We start from the raw sequence: 14,557 nt of genomic DNA on the forward strand, positions 1-14,557 counted from the left end.
GCCGCTAGGGACCTCTCAATCTAAACAATAACATAAGATGGAGTTTGAGGATGTTCTGAAATAGCGTGGGATTGTGGAGCTGTCATTGCTAACAAACCACAACTGTCCATGAAAATCCATCTCACATGATTCAGACAGAAGAAGACGATAACAGAGGGGAAATCATGTTCTCAAATGAGGTGACGTATCAAAGTTATATTGAGGTTATATTCATATTCAGCCACAAGTAACGTTAACTAACATAATGTTAGCTAACATAACATTTCTCAGAAGTTATAGCAAGTAGATGGGTAAAGGGGGATATGATGCCCTTTATGGATTTCTCTAGGTTTGGACATTGTTGGAAACGTTAAAGATAATATAAGCACACAACTCAACACAGTATATAAACATGGGATAGTCGTTTGTAGTCGTTTTAATGAGGAAAGGTTACATATTATGTCTTTAAGCCGTTAGCATGGTGGAAAAAACAGCATCTTTAGTTAGCATTATGAAAAGTAAAGAGTGTACAGTGTATTAGGTGAAAACAGTTCATAGAGATTATATTGTATTTTTATCGAATAGCAGATGTGGTTAATATTGATTGTTTCAGTGTCTCATGATGTATCATTGAGGAATTAAATACTTTTAAGTCGCTAACAGGTGCAAACTCAAACTCTATGACATATTATACACACCGGGGCAAAATATGAATAATTAGCTGCTTTAGCTTTTCAGTGTTAGCATTTCATCCTCACTTATTAGCTACAAAGGTAATAAATGAGTCAGAAACAAAACAAACAGACATAGTTTAACAGCAAATTAACAAATGAACACATTTTTAGCTACTTGAGGGTAACCAAAATGTTATATCAACATAAAAAAATACAATTATTTCACAATTAAACTAGATGCGGCGTTAGCAAACATGCACATATTTACACATCTAACACACACAGAGCAACATTCATTTGGAGTTGTGTTTCTGGCCACCTGATGAATCTAAGTGCAATATTCACTCTCATTTTAGCTCTGTGTTCATACCTATGTGAGCTGAAAAGTCTAGTGTAGCCAAAAACTAACAACAAAATACCAAAGTTAATGTCCATCAATCCAAAACAATGCGATGAAAGATGCTAAAAAGTCCTTTAGAGCTGAAGGACACTCTAGAGTCAGATGGGTGTTTTCTGTGGGTTTGTAACTTTGACTTTTACTTACAGCTGAACAAGCATAAAAAGTGATTTGATTGCAGCTCATAAATGCTACTTGTTAACCACGTAATTCCTGCGCTGCTGCACTGAGACATTAATCAATGATTTTATGATCATCAACCTGTCTGACAAAATTATATAATAAAAGGTTAATGACTTCTTTTTAATGACTACTATTATATTGTGTGCTACTTAAAATGAATGATGATAGAAAGGGTTCGAGTTGACAGAATGTTGGCGTCCTCACTTCACTATAACACAGCACTGGACTGCGGCTGGACGTTTTACAAAATGTCTTTTCCCATGCACATTAAAACTAAAACACCAGACCAACCTTTTGAGATGGATTCACTCTGGAGAGCATTTACTAAAAACAACATTTTGTGGTGTGAGAAAGTGTGGAAGGAATTTCAAAGTAAAGAGAAAAAGAATCAGATGTACTAGTGTGTTGTCGGGTATCCTCAGAGAAAGCTGTCAGTGATTCAGATTAGTTGGCAGTGCAGTTTCCATGTTTATGAGCAGCTGTGTAAAATAATTTGGTCGGTATAAAGGCAAAATACATGATTAATAGAAGAAAAAAAAGAGTCTGAATGCTGATGAATTAGCACATAAAACCTTCACCTGTTGTTTCACTGACTGAACTTCCTCTTGGGGTCGTCCCAGGTCGGCTCCTGGTCCTGGATCTCGAGTCTGGCTCCGCTCTGCTCTCCAGCCTTCCCTTGGCCCTGGTTAGCAGTCTCAGCGTCTCATCTCGTCCCCCTCTGCTCTGTGGTGTCACCCTGTGTGTCACCCTCCCACTGCTGGGCCTCTGCTGGAGGGGGCAGCAGAAGCCTTGCACTGTGACAGGAACAGTCATGATAATACAAGTTGACATACTCATTTTTAACAGCGGCAATGGTAGCAATGACAATATTTACATGTGGAGATGGAATTATATGACATGAAATGACACATGACGGACATGACTCTACATAACTTGACATGGACTCAAAATTATATGACGCAACAAAAAAATACTGATGACTCAATATGAAATGACATGAAAATGATATGAAAAGGATTTCTTATGGTTTTATTGACTACCTTCAACCTTTTTGTGTTTTTAATCCTATATTTTATCTCTATTTCATGGTTTTGACTATCGTTAGTTTTATGATTTGGTGTTTTATAAACTTGATTGTCTGTATTTTTATCAGAAACATCAATTCTATTTCTTACTTGATTTCATGGAAAGCACTTTGTAACATTGTTTTGAAAAGTGCTATATAAATAAAGTTATTAATATGACATGAAATGACAAAACACAACTTCATATCAAATAAAATTCAATAAAAATGACTTGAAATGACATCACATGATAACATGGAAATACATGACAACAGGAAGTGAATTGTAAATTCGAAATGACATGATATACCTTGAAATGACATGTGACACAATGTAAAACTGACAAGAAAGCGACGAGAAAAAAATGCTATGAAATTAAATGACATGAGACGAGATAAAATGAAACAACACAACGACATCACATGAAATTTCATAGACCCATGCTTGGAACAAGTTTGTGTATGTGTGTGTGTGTGATTCGAGGGAAGCAGTGTAAGACAGCATATTAGTCACCTTGGAGGCCCAGCAGCTCAGAGCCTCTGGTGGGGATCCTGGTGTCTCTGTAGGAACCTGGTCTTGGTGGAAGGAGTGTGAACGCTGTGCTCACATGAAGAGGTTTGGACTGAAAGTTCCTCCTCTGCTCACCGTGAACATATATACTTCCATCTGTAACACAGTCTGCCTGATGCTTCCTCATCATCACACATTCAACATATTTCTCTGGAAACAAAGATGGCGTGCAGTCAGTTTTCAGCCTCTTAGCAATACATTCATTTTAAAGAGTTTGTTTGTAGTGCTGAGTTGAAAGGCAATGCAATACATTAACTATTTATGTATATGCGTTGGTATGGATTTCAAAGGGTCAGATGATGACATTTTATAAACTGGTGTCCCCTGTGTTTGTGTGTGGAATGAATGTATTACGTAAAGAAAAACACTTCAAAGAATCTGTCTGGAATCTGCATTGAATTTGAAGTTATGGAACTGCAATGTTCCTAAAAAAAATCTGGCTCTGTTGTTTAGATCCACTAAGTGAAAGCAGGATTTACACTGGATTCAATATGTTCAATAAGTAATGTGTCAACCACATGGCCTGGCCCGACTATTTCTTACTCTGCATAAAGACAGAAGACAGAACGTCCTCACGCTGTAGCTCCCAATGCATTGTGAGCTACAGTGTGTGGACTTTCTTCTGTCTTTTATAAATTTGGTTCTTTCTTTGGTCCAGCACCTGGTTTAAAGTTTTTTGTTCCGGATGTTCGTACCACAAAACTTTTTCATTTACTCTGCATAAAGGAAACTCTCTGTTTCATAAAATGTCATGTGTCAGTCTGCCTAAAAAGTCCATAGGCTTTTTTGTTTTGACAAGAACACAACATATAAAAAGCTAAAATGAATACTGTTTTGAGACTGGGTGCATTTTTTGCAGAGTCAGCAGCTCTCTGGACAACCACATTTTTTAAAATGCTAAATCCAAATTTTACAGTATATGTGGCTGAGGGGTCATTTTTTATTACTTTATTTGATGATGATTTCATTTCATAAGAGTCATGAATAAGTTAATCATTCATGTAAAACTAGGGCTGCAGCTATCGCTTATTTTTTATATCGTTTATTCTATCGATCGATTAATCGAATCAATTTTTTTGCCTTATTTAATAGCAGTAGTTAAAATGAGAAAAAGGACAAAAAAGACACGTCTCTGAAAATGAACAATCAATTGGGTTTTATTGGACATTGCTGGACATTCCTTTTTAAAATCAAAACTAAACCCATTTATTGCACCATTAGGCTACCGTACAAATTAGGTACACTAGATTCCCCCACTCCTCCTACCTCAGGCTTTCAGGTCAACCCCCTCCCCCCTCCTTTCCTCATCTCCTACTTCTGACTGTGAGATTTCAGCAGGAAGAAGCTGTTAGTTCACAGACTAGAACAACAAGGTTAATGACCCACACAGTGACGTTATAAAAGAAGACATGACGTGTAAATAAGCGATAGAAAACCGACCCTGTGTCACCCCGACTAGTTGCTGCACACACTTTATTGTTTTCACTCTCTAGTAAACTGCTCTGCGACATAGTGAGTCAGTAATAACCATCCGTGTAAAACGTAAGCAGAGCCTGTCATATAATGCAATGAAATGACTTAAACGAAGCTTCGATTTTAAAAAAATTGTCTCGATAATTTTTTGTAATCGAATTATTTGAATTACTCGAGTAATCGTTTCAGCCCTATGTAAAACAGTTAATGTGGGAAATACTGAGTTAAAGAAGATTATACATTTAATTTGAAGTACATTACATTTAAGTAAAGGAGATACTTTAGGAGTTAAAATGCTTTACATGCTATTTCAAATGGTTTGCCACTCATAATGCACTAGCGCGCAGTAAAACTAAATAATTGGAATTAGCACTAGCTCTTGTTTGTTAGCAGTCAAGTTGTGCAGCCTTTGTTGCCACTGTAATGGCAGGAGTACGCCAGGGAGTGGCGCTGCGGGACTGTGGGGTCAGTGTGTGTTCAGTAATGTTGAGCTGAAGAAGTGTTAATAAAGTTATGGAGATAACAGCACGTTGTTGTTCTTGAGTTGTACAAATAGAGACCAACAATACATGGTGTCAGAAGTGCTACACCCATGACGGATTGAGTCTAATATGCCTGTGAGGACCAGTTCGACCACTTTGCAGAAGTTTGGTGAATGAAGGTGCGTCACGACAAGGCTAAAGACAACAAGAGGCTAATCCACGGACGGACAGTGTTAGCCGACGAGCTAAGCTAACCCGCCGTCAACTCTACACTGCCGCTATGGAGCAACTAGTGACTTTTTCCCCGCCAGAAGCTTTTGATTTTGAACCCAGCTCGTGGCACACATGGATCAGAAGGTTTGGATTATGCCTTCAAAGACGCAAGGTACTGTTGTTCACAACACACACACACCACGCTCTTATGTGGTGAACACACCTGGGGGACAATTGCGCCGCAACCGATCTCATCTGAGGGTGGTGCCGACGTCACAGGTCACCAGGTCAGAGAGAGTAGTTAACCCTCCAAATAGACTGGACATTTAAAAAAAAGAAAAAAAAAGAAAGAATAACAGTGTTTCTTGTTATGTTCTGAATAAGTCATGCTCTTAGCTGAAAATGCAGTTGTCATGAGTAAGCGTGCAACATGTTCTGTTTGAGTTATCATAGGAGCGAAACCCTTAGCTAAAAGGGGGAGATGTAATGGCAGGAGTACGCCAGGGAGTGGCGCTGCGGGGTCAGTGTGTTATCAGTAATGTTGAGCTGAAGAAGTGTTAATAAAGTTATGGAGATAACAGCACGTTGTTGTTCTTGAGTTGTACAAATAGAGACCAACAATACAGTCACAAGCTAACACGTCTTTTTTTTGTCAGTAAAGAGAGTTTTTTTAGTTTTTAGTTTTTTTACTGCAATATTTGCTCATTGACAAAAACACACCACATGCATGTAAAAAAAAAAAATTCACTTTTTTGGTGGTAAATTTGGCATTTAGTCCAACAAATATTTAGTTTAATTGTATTCATCCTACCAACAGGAGCTGTATGCAGCAGCCTGCTACCAGCTGAACACGTGCACACACAATACAAATGAATCACAAAGCTAAAATAAACATTAGCTGTAAGAAACTTTTGGTAGAATTCTGGGAATAAACAAAAAGCTGTACAAAAGAAATGAACTATGAAGAGTGGATAAAGGACTTCAAATAATTACATCTTTTACTGGAAGGTGCAGCAGCAAAGTAAATTTACATGCTATTTCAAATGCTTTGCCACTCATAATGCACTAGTGCGCAGTAAAACAAAAATAATTGGAGTTAGCACATAAAAAAGAGGAGTTAGCTTTATCTCGTGTTCGTTAGCAGTCAAGTTGTGTATGCCTTTTTTAAAACATAAAAAAGGAGTTAGCTTTATCTCGTGTTCGTTAGCAGTCAAGTTGTGTATGCCTTTTTTAAAACAAAAAAGGAGTTAGCTTTATCTCGTGTTCGTTAGCAGTCAAGTTGTGTATGCCTTTTTAAAAACATAAAAGAGGAGTTAGCTTTATCTCGTGTTCGTTATCAGTCAAGTTGTGTATGCCTTTTTTTTTTAAATAAAAAAGGAGTTAGCTTTATCTCGTGTTGGTTAGCAGTCAAGTTGTGTATGCCTTTTTTTTTTAAATAAAAGAGGAGTTAGCTTTATCTCGTGTTCGTTATCAGTCAAGTTGTGTATGCCTTTTTTTAAAAATAAAAAAGGAGTTAGCTTTATCTCGTGTTCGTTAGCAGTCAAGTTGTGTATGCCTTTTTTTTTTAAATAAAAAAGGAGTTAGCTTTATCTCGTGTTCGTTAGCAGTCAAGTTGTGTATGCCTTTTTTTAAACGTGAAAAAGAAGATTTAACTTTAGCTCGTGTTCGTTAGTAGTCAAGTTGTGTAGCCTTCGTCGCCAAGAGCTAACGTGTACGCCTTTTCTTTTTAAAAACAAGTTAGTTTTAGCTCTTGTTTTTCAGCAGTCAAGTTGTGTATGTCTTTTTTAAAAACATAAAAAAGAAGAGTTAACTTTAGCTTATTAGCAGTACATTTATCCTTCGTCACCATGAGCTAATGTGTATGCCTTTTTTTTAAACAATAGAAGAATAATTAGCACTATCTCTTTGTTGTGTAGACTTTGTTGCCATGAGCTAATATGTATGCCCTTTATTTATTCACTAAAGAAGCACGTCTGATTTTAAGTCCAGAGTCTCGTCTCGTCATTTTGAAGATAGTAATACTGGAAGATAGTTAGACTGAGGCTAAATCATTCCTAGCTTGACATTGAGTTTACACAATACAGTGAAGCAGCAGGGGCTAATTTAACAAATCCAGGGAGTTTTTGTGGACTGGTTAAAAGCAAAAAAAGGTTAGATCAGTGAACATAGTGCCACACCACAAGAATTCTGATGGCAGTGGAAACCATTTTCATTAAGGAGGCCAGTGAATGAGGCATTGTGGTCTGGAAGGACAGACTGAATTAATTTTGCAATATATAACATAGCCCATTCTGTAGCGTCTTGCATGCATGCCATGAGAATGCCAAATAAATGTCTGGTAACGATGTAAATGATAGTTTAAATGTTTAATCTGTAACGTTTTCATCCTAACAAAAGCATTTCTCACTGGCATGTGTCAATACGATCAATATATATATGTCTACGTCTTCTCTACAACCCCCATCTGTCATAAACAGTAACACACAGACCACAGAGTAAATACACTGAAGGCAGGCAATGATGTAATGCTTTTAAAGGGCACACCCCACCTATTTTATGCACGAAGATCAGTTTGCATGTCACGAAGAGAAAGACTCAACCTGTCCAAACAGTTGTATCATTTCCTCTGTGGCAAATAAAGAAGCTTTTTAATAAATGAGAAAATAATCCCGATGATGTCAGCAGGTTATCTTGGATTTGGGCTTGTGTCATGTTTTTATGAGATATTGTGATTCAAGCTTGGGGAGGGTGGGAAGTGGGTGGGTCTTCCAGGCGAGAGGGGTCTCATAAAAGATGTTATTGAGTTGCATTTTGGGGAATCACTGGAATAGCCCTTTAATCATGTGCATAATTTTTTTGTTTTTTTTACTGCATATTTGCTCATTGACAAAAACACACCACATGCATGTAAAAAAGAATTTCAGTCTAACAAATATTTAGTTTAATTGTATTCATCCTACCAACAGCAGCTGTATGCAGCAGCCTGCTACCAGCTGAACACATGCACACAATACAAATGAATCACAAAGCTAAAATAAACTTTTGGTAGAATTCTGGGAATAAACAAAAAAGCCGTACAAAAGCAAAGAAATGAACTATGAAGAGTGGATAAAGGACTTCAAATAATTACATCTTTTACTGGAAGGTGCTACAATGTCCTCAGGCAGCCTTATTCCCCAGAATTACACTGCTAGACTAAATTGCAACAGTATAAGTACATTTTAAAGGGAGAGTCTTATGGTTTCTGTCACCATAATGACAAAATTTACTTAATAAACACATACTGAACGTATCCACTTGTTCAGTACAGTGTGCTATAGTAATAACTAGCTTTATTAAACCCCTTTATGGTGTATTCTGGTTTATTTAATAACTCTGACCCCTCTGTTTGACTCACCGACAGAACAATACTGCTCAGAATGTTTTTGTTCTTCTCTGATAGGCTGCTGAGCCAGCAAATGAGAGACAGGGTCAGAAGACAAGGCAAATATTGGTTTAAAAAACAACACTACACTAAAAAGCGTTGAAATTACTGAAAAAAATCAAAGTGAACTGTAAGAAAAATAAATCCTCTCTCTTTTTACATTTCACTTTTGCTGGCAGACCGTTCCAACACTCGTGATGTGTAATGCCCTCTGTGGTGAGCTGTTATCTCTGATTTATTTATCTCTAAAAAAATAAGTATCTTTTTCAAAAAACTCTAAACTAAGATTTCTTTCTTGGGAAGTAGAAATATATATATATATATATATATATTGGGAAAATAGTGTTAAACCCACAAATGAACTGTTTTGTGAATTAGATTTTTCTACTACTTTACTTGTATATCTCTACCAAACAGAGTTTTGAATCAGTTACACGGACAGTGCAATAATGGGTTGATTAATTGATTGATCAACTGATTGGAAGGTGACCGTGTTAGAGGCTATGACAGTGAATCTATACAAAGTTTCATTCTACAAAACAGCTAACACAGCCGGCACTTTTTACGAGTCTGTTTTAACAGCCCGACACAATTCAAAGAAAACAGAAAGCGTACACCTTCTAGAACTGATTCCTCCGTTTAGTTTCAGTGACTCCGACAAGCGGGGTTATCGACAGCGGTTTAACAGAAAGCATGTGTGTGCTGTTAGGGTTAAGGTTACAGTTCATTACGCCGCCTTTCAGCAACTCTCCCACTATGACAAAGCTCTGCAACTACTCTTACCTGCTCTCATTCAGACGCTCGAGTCTTTCAGCAGTGCTCCCTGAGGAATCGTATAGTGCAGAGTTGAATGAAATCCCATTTTGTAATGCTCCCATGCATATGGATCTCCACCCAAACAATGATTTTACCAGCAGGGCTGTTTCTGTAGATCCGCTTTGTTGTTGCTAAGGTACCATGAGCTCACTCTCTGGGTTTGTTTGTGGTTGGTAGGGGTGTTGGGGTGGGGGGTGTCATGGTTGTCCACTGTCATAGTTACAAGCCTTGGTTTGTTGAAACAATAGCATTATAGGTGATATTTTAACAAGGCTTTAATGGGATGAAACCTGCTTCCTTGCTACTATGTTAAAGATCCACAGCTCTTGCCTGACAATGGACAGCTGATGGAATTGGTCAGTGTGAGTTCACACCCAGCCCAAGTGCTTTATTTGACCTATGGTTCGTTTCCTTCTTTTCCTTGGGTCATTTGGCGGAAACACATGCTGTTGGAACACAGCAGCAGCAAATAAACACACTGGAATGACTGTCTGTCCTCTGCCAAGAAAGCTGCGGTGCAGGTTGTAAAGGGTTAGAGTGAAATCCAAACCAACTGCAGTAAACTGACCTCAAATGCAAGATTTTATGGGTAATAAGGAGAAGGATGCAGTAACTCAAGCAAGCAGGGGCAGAGCAAAAAGAAGTCTTGTATGATGCCCCTTTTCATTCTCTTCATGTCTTATCTGATCATCAGAGAGGAAGAGTTAATACAAGGGTATTGTTAGATTTGTTTCATTAAAATCTTTACAGACTGTTTAACTAGGGCATGAGCATGAAAGTGCCAGGGCCCAGTGGTACCTGGCACTGAAACTGCAAGGGACCAATTGTTTTTGTAGGGACTGTTGCATTTGTGAGGGGCCTCCAATGATGATATGGTCATCATGTGGCAACACACTATTTTAGGCACTTTACAGGTATGGAACCTTTTGAAACTCCTACAGGATTCAACTGGACCACCTCAAATTCGGTCTGTGAAATCTCAGCACACTCGATTCACATGAAATGTACATGGTGCCGTTTACACGTGATATACAGCACATATGATATATAGTTAATGGGTGTTCTCTAACCCTAACCCTAACAGTGGGAGATTTCTAAGAGACACATCAGTCAAAATTGTCTCAACAGCAGCTGAGATATCCTGTCTTTAAACTAGATCCTACAATTCCCATAATGCCTTGCCATAGCATATCATAATCAGACCTTTCTTTAGCTGAGCTATGTAACCTTTTTGACTGCAGGAGTTTCTTCTGGGTGTGAATCACTGCATGGAGAGTGTTGGAAGATCAAACACATTATATACACATGGAGATTGCTGTTCTAATTTTATACATGATTATGTCTGAGTAAATGTCATCATCATCATCATCATCATCATTTAGGGCAGTGCTTACACTGCCTCACAGCAAGAAGGTCCTGGTTTCAAACCCTGGTGGTCCCACGTCCTTTCTCTTCTTGCATGTTCTCCCTGTGTTTGCTTGAGTTTCCATCGGGTGGTCCAGTTTCCTCCCACGATCTAAGACATGTATGCGAGGGTTAATAGTCCTATCTGTGTCCTGGGAGTCCCTGTCCAAGGCACACTCAATTACTGGAGTTATTCCCTGAGTACTGCACTGTGGCTGCCCTTTGCTTCTAATGTGTATAGAATGGGTCAAATGCTATTTCAGTTTCCCCACAGGGATCGTTAAAGTTGTTCTACATGAAAGATTTTAGGAAAGCTTGATTTTAATCCCATTAGTCTAAATACAGTTAGCAAATTTAAAAATAGCCTATGCAAATCAATGTTATTTAAGCAACAAATCAGCAACTGCACATTATTTTAAATGCCTTGCTGTATCTGAGTGTTGACCCTAACAAAAGAAACAGAAAACATTGACCCTAACAATACGTAATAAAATGTAGTTTGAAAATGATTTTTCATCAAATAAATATCCAGTTCTATCACTTGGGAAACATGTATTTTCCACAAAACCATTTTTTTCCATTCAAGTTCAATGTGATGCTCATTTTCCAGTCTGCTTGTCTGATTTATTTAAAGTATTAAGCCACTAAACTACTGATGAAAACCAAATCTCCAGTGGGCCACCGGGCTCCACAGTGATTCCAGCTGTTGCGAGGACGCATATGAAGCAACTGCAAAACCTCCACAGCGAGCAGTGCGTATTCTGTTCTACCTGCAAATTTGGACAGTAACAAGAGGCTGTCTCATGAACCCTGGCTGTTATCAGCCTTATAATTCAGAAGGTGAGCGGCTAAAATCGAAAGGTCATGCGTGAGGATTCAGCTTAACATTGCTCAGTGGATTTGGGGCTCCTCGGCGATGCTTTTATCACCATGTCATACTGATTTAACTTAAAAGGAGGACAGGTGCAGAAGGAATTCATCCAGTCTGCGCTGCGTCTGTCTTCACTTTCACCTTCGTTGGGACTCAATCCAGCCGAGGAGGGTTTGTGGCTTTCAGGCACTGTTGTCTGTTTTCATTTACACACGTTTACATCAGCAGCATGGGGCTGGCTGTTTGATGGTATCCAGGTGACATCTGGTGCAGAACACAACAGAAGCTGAGCATGACCATGGGTTTATCTTTTTGAATGGGGACAGTTCAATAAGGAGAGATGTGAATGAAGCAAAAAGAATTGTTTATATTATATATTACACATTATATATGAAGATTAAGTCAAGAATCTTCGGAGATTTGACTCTAAAGGGACATTTTGAATGGAGGGACTTCAGCTCTGAGCAGCAGCAAGATAAATCCCCACATGGAGTCTAGACACTGGTGATGGTGGATGCTGAGACTGATCAAGCTGATGAACTGGTGAACCTGCAAAGACTGGACAGTGATGGAAATGTGGTGGGACGCACATAGCTGCACCATGAAAACACTAAATCAGAGAGGGACATATTTAAAAAGACAGTCGCAAGACGATAGGCTAACAATGAAGGTGTGTCACCCTGCTATTGGTTAGATGTAACCAGCTGATTCGAACAGCTGGCGTCTCAATCGATGTCCCCCGGCAATGACAGCAAGGAAATTATGAGTGAGCAAGAATGAAGGATGGGAATGACAGATGGCTCCAGAAATGAAAATACATACCTGAGCATGCATAAGATAGTTTTCCTATTTGACTGATCAGGAACCGCTCAAATCAGGCCAATTTGGAGCAGCCTTTTGGTATCCTCTCATCATTTCAGGACATGTTTTTCTTAACGTGATGATGGTCAGTCGTAAGATAAGATAAAGTTTAATGTCCCGAGGAAAATTTGTCTTGGGCAAAAGTGCTACACACAGCTGCAGTCAAGCAATAAATGACAATACAATACATAGTCAACATAATAATAAACAACTGAAAGGACAATGCAGAGGTGCACTAATGCGGAAAAAGTGCTACAGAGGCAAACACAAAATATATGGCTATACATACACAACAGGGCGATGCAGTGGTGCACTAGTCCAACACATTCAGAGAAAGATATCTCAACAACTACCCGACACATTAACTTCAACGTTCTGGATATTAATGTTCCCCAGAGGATGAATCTTCATTTTTGGTGACTGATGCCCTTTCCTCTAGCACCACCATTAGTCACAAATGTCTACTTGTACTGTAAATAATAATTATCCAAATCTAAACAGCAGACCGACTTGACATTTACAGAGCATATTTATGCTTCCCAGGGGATGAACCCTTTCCATTTTGGCCATTTCATGAGCTTTCTTCTGGCACCATCCTCAGGACAAAAAAAAAAAACTTACCGCAGGTTATGTCACAATCTAATAGGCACGATGCCATGAAATCTGCTCAGCATGTTCCTGCTCCCAAGAGGATGAACCATGCACATATATAGAGATAGATCATAAAGTCACTCTATTCTATTATACTTTGCCTGGGGATCCAATTGTTTTAGAAACTTAATATACGTAATTACATTTTGATACTCATATAATTCCATTTGAAGAAGAAAAGTGGAAATAAATCATGTCTGGATGGATGGACAGTCCAATGCGACAGTGATACTTCTACCATATGTTTGTGTTTTGCTTTCGTTTTTCCACTTCAATATCTCTGTATGCTGCTTACGACAATCAAATAATTTACTCAAGTACTGTTCTTTGGGTACTTTTTATTTTATACTATATTATATTTCTTAGTTATACTACAGCACTGTACTCTGTACTCCACTCTTTTCACACTACACTACAGATACAAGACATGATCCGATAATAAGGTATAATTCTTATTAAATTTAAATTAGTCAGATCCAACTGGACAAACTACATCAGTACAATTCTGCTTACATATTAATGCATTATAATAATAATCCAACTATAGGCCTACAACTTGGATTCAGAAGTTTCCCTTTTGATACTTTACATTGACTGTATAACTGTCGTACCTCATTGCCCCTTGTTAATATATTTCTTTATCTATCTGTGTATTTCGTTGATAATACTTTACTTAAAGCAGCTTATGTATGAAATGACTGTAATGTGTCACTTGGTGATTTTAAGTACAATATTCACTCTCTTTTAGTACTGTTTTTACTCTCTGCCAACTCCTGAGGGAAATATCTGGCTCTTCAGCCGCTAAATGCTCCACTATGTTCACCAGCTAGACTACAGCTAACTGTGTCTGCTTGCTGTTTGATGCTGAGCAGGTAGTGCACAGTGGCTTTTTAGAGCTTTTTCTCTGAAAACTGCCACCTGCCATGGCCGAAAATGACGCTATGAGAGTGCTGAGCATGAATCAAAACAGTAAAGTTTCAGCTGTACAGCTTCACAATGAGCCGAAACTGGCTATGAAGCTCAGTAAAGCTGAGGGGAGCTGCAGTTTCTAAGTAAGTTTATCACTATGCCATTTCACATTCTATCATAGCCACTCCAATGAAGCTTTTTGTTAGTAATAGCTCCAATACAGAACTCTACAGACTGTTAAACTATCAGGACCAACAACATACAACCCTGCTGTGTATCTACTGTTTGACACACAGTAGACACACACAAAACACACAGTTTTGCAATAAACATCTCGATCCTGACAAGTCATTATATTTGTGTATTGTTTTAGAACATAAATGAAGATCCCTGTATTCAGTTCCCCCTATAATTCCACGAATAGTAGTAATAACTCTTAAAGTATTTAATTTCTACTCGTCATACCTCATACTCCTTTGTTTTTGAATGACCACATGATCTTTCCAATAGACCCACCTTTATAGCTCCAATGACAGGTAAGGCTCTGAGAATAGTCAAATTACCATCACGTCACATTTGCGTCTCG

Source organism: Scomber scombrus, chromosome 4, assembly GCF_963691925.1.
Source record: "Scomber scombrus chromosome 4, fScoSco1.1, whole genome shotgun sequence".
Lineage (NCBI taxonomy): Eukaryota > Metazoa > Chordata > Actinopteri > Scombriformes > Scombridae > Scomber > Scomber scombrus.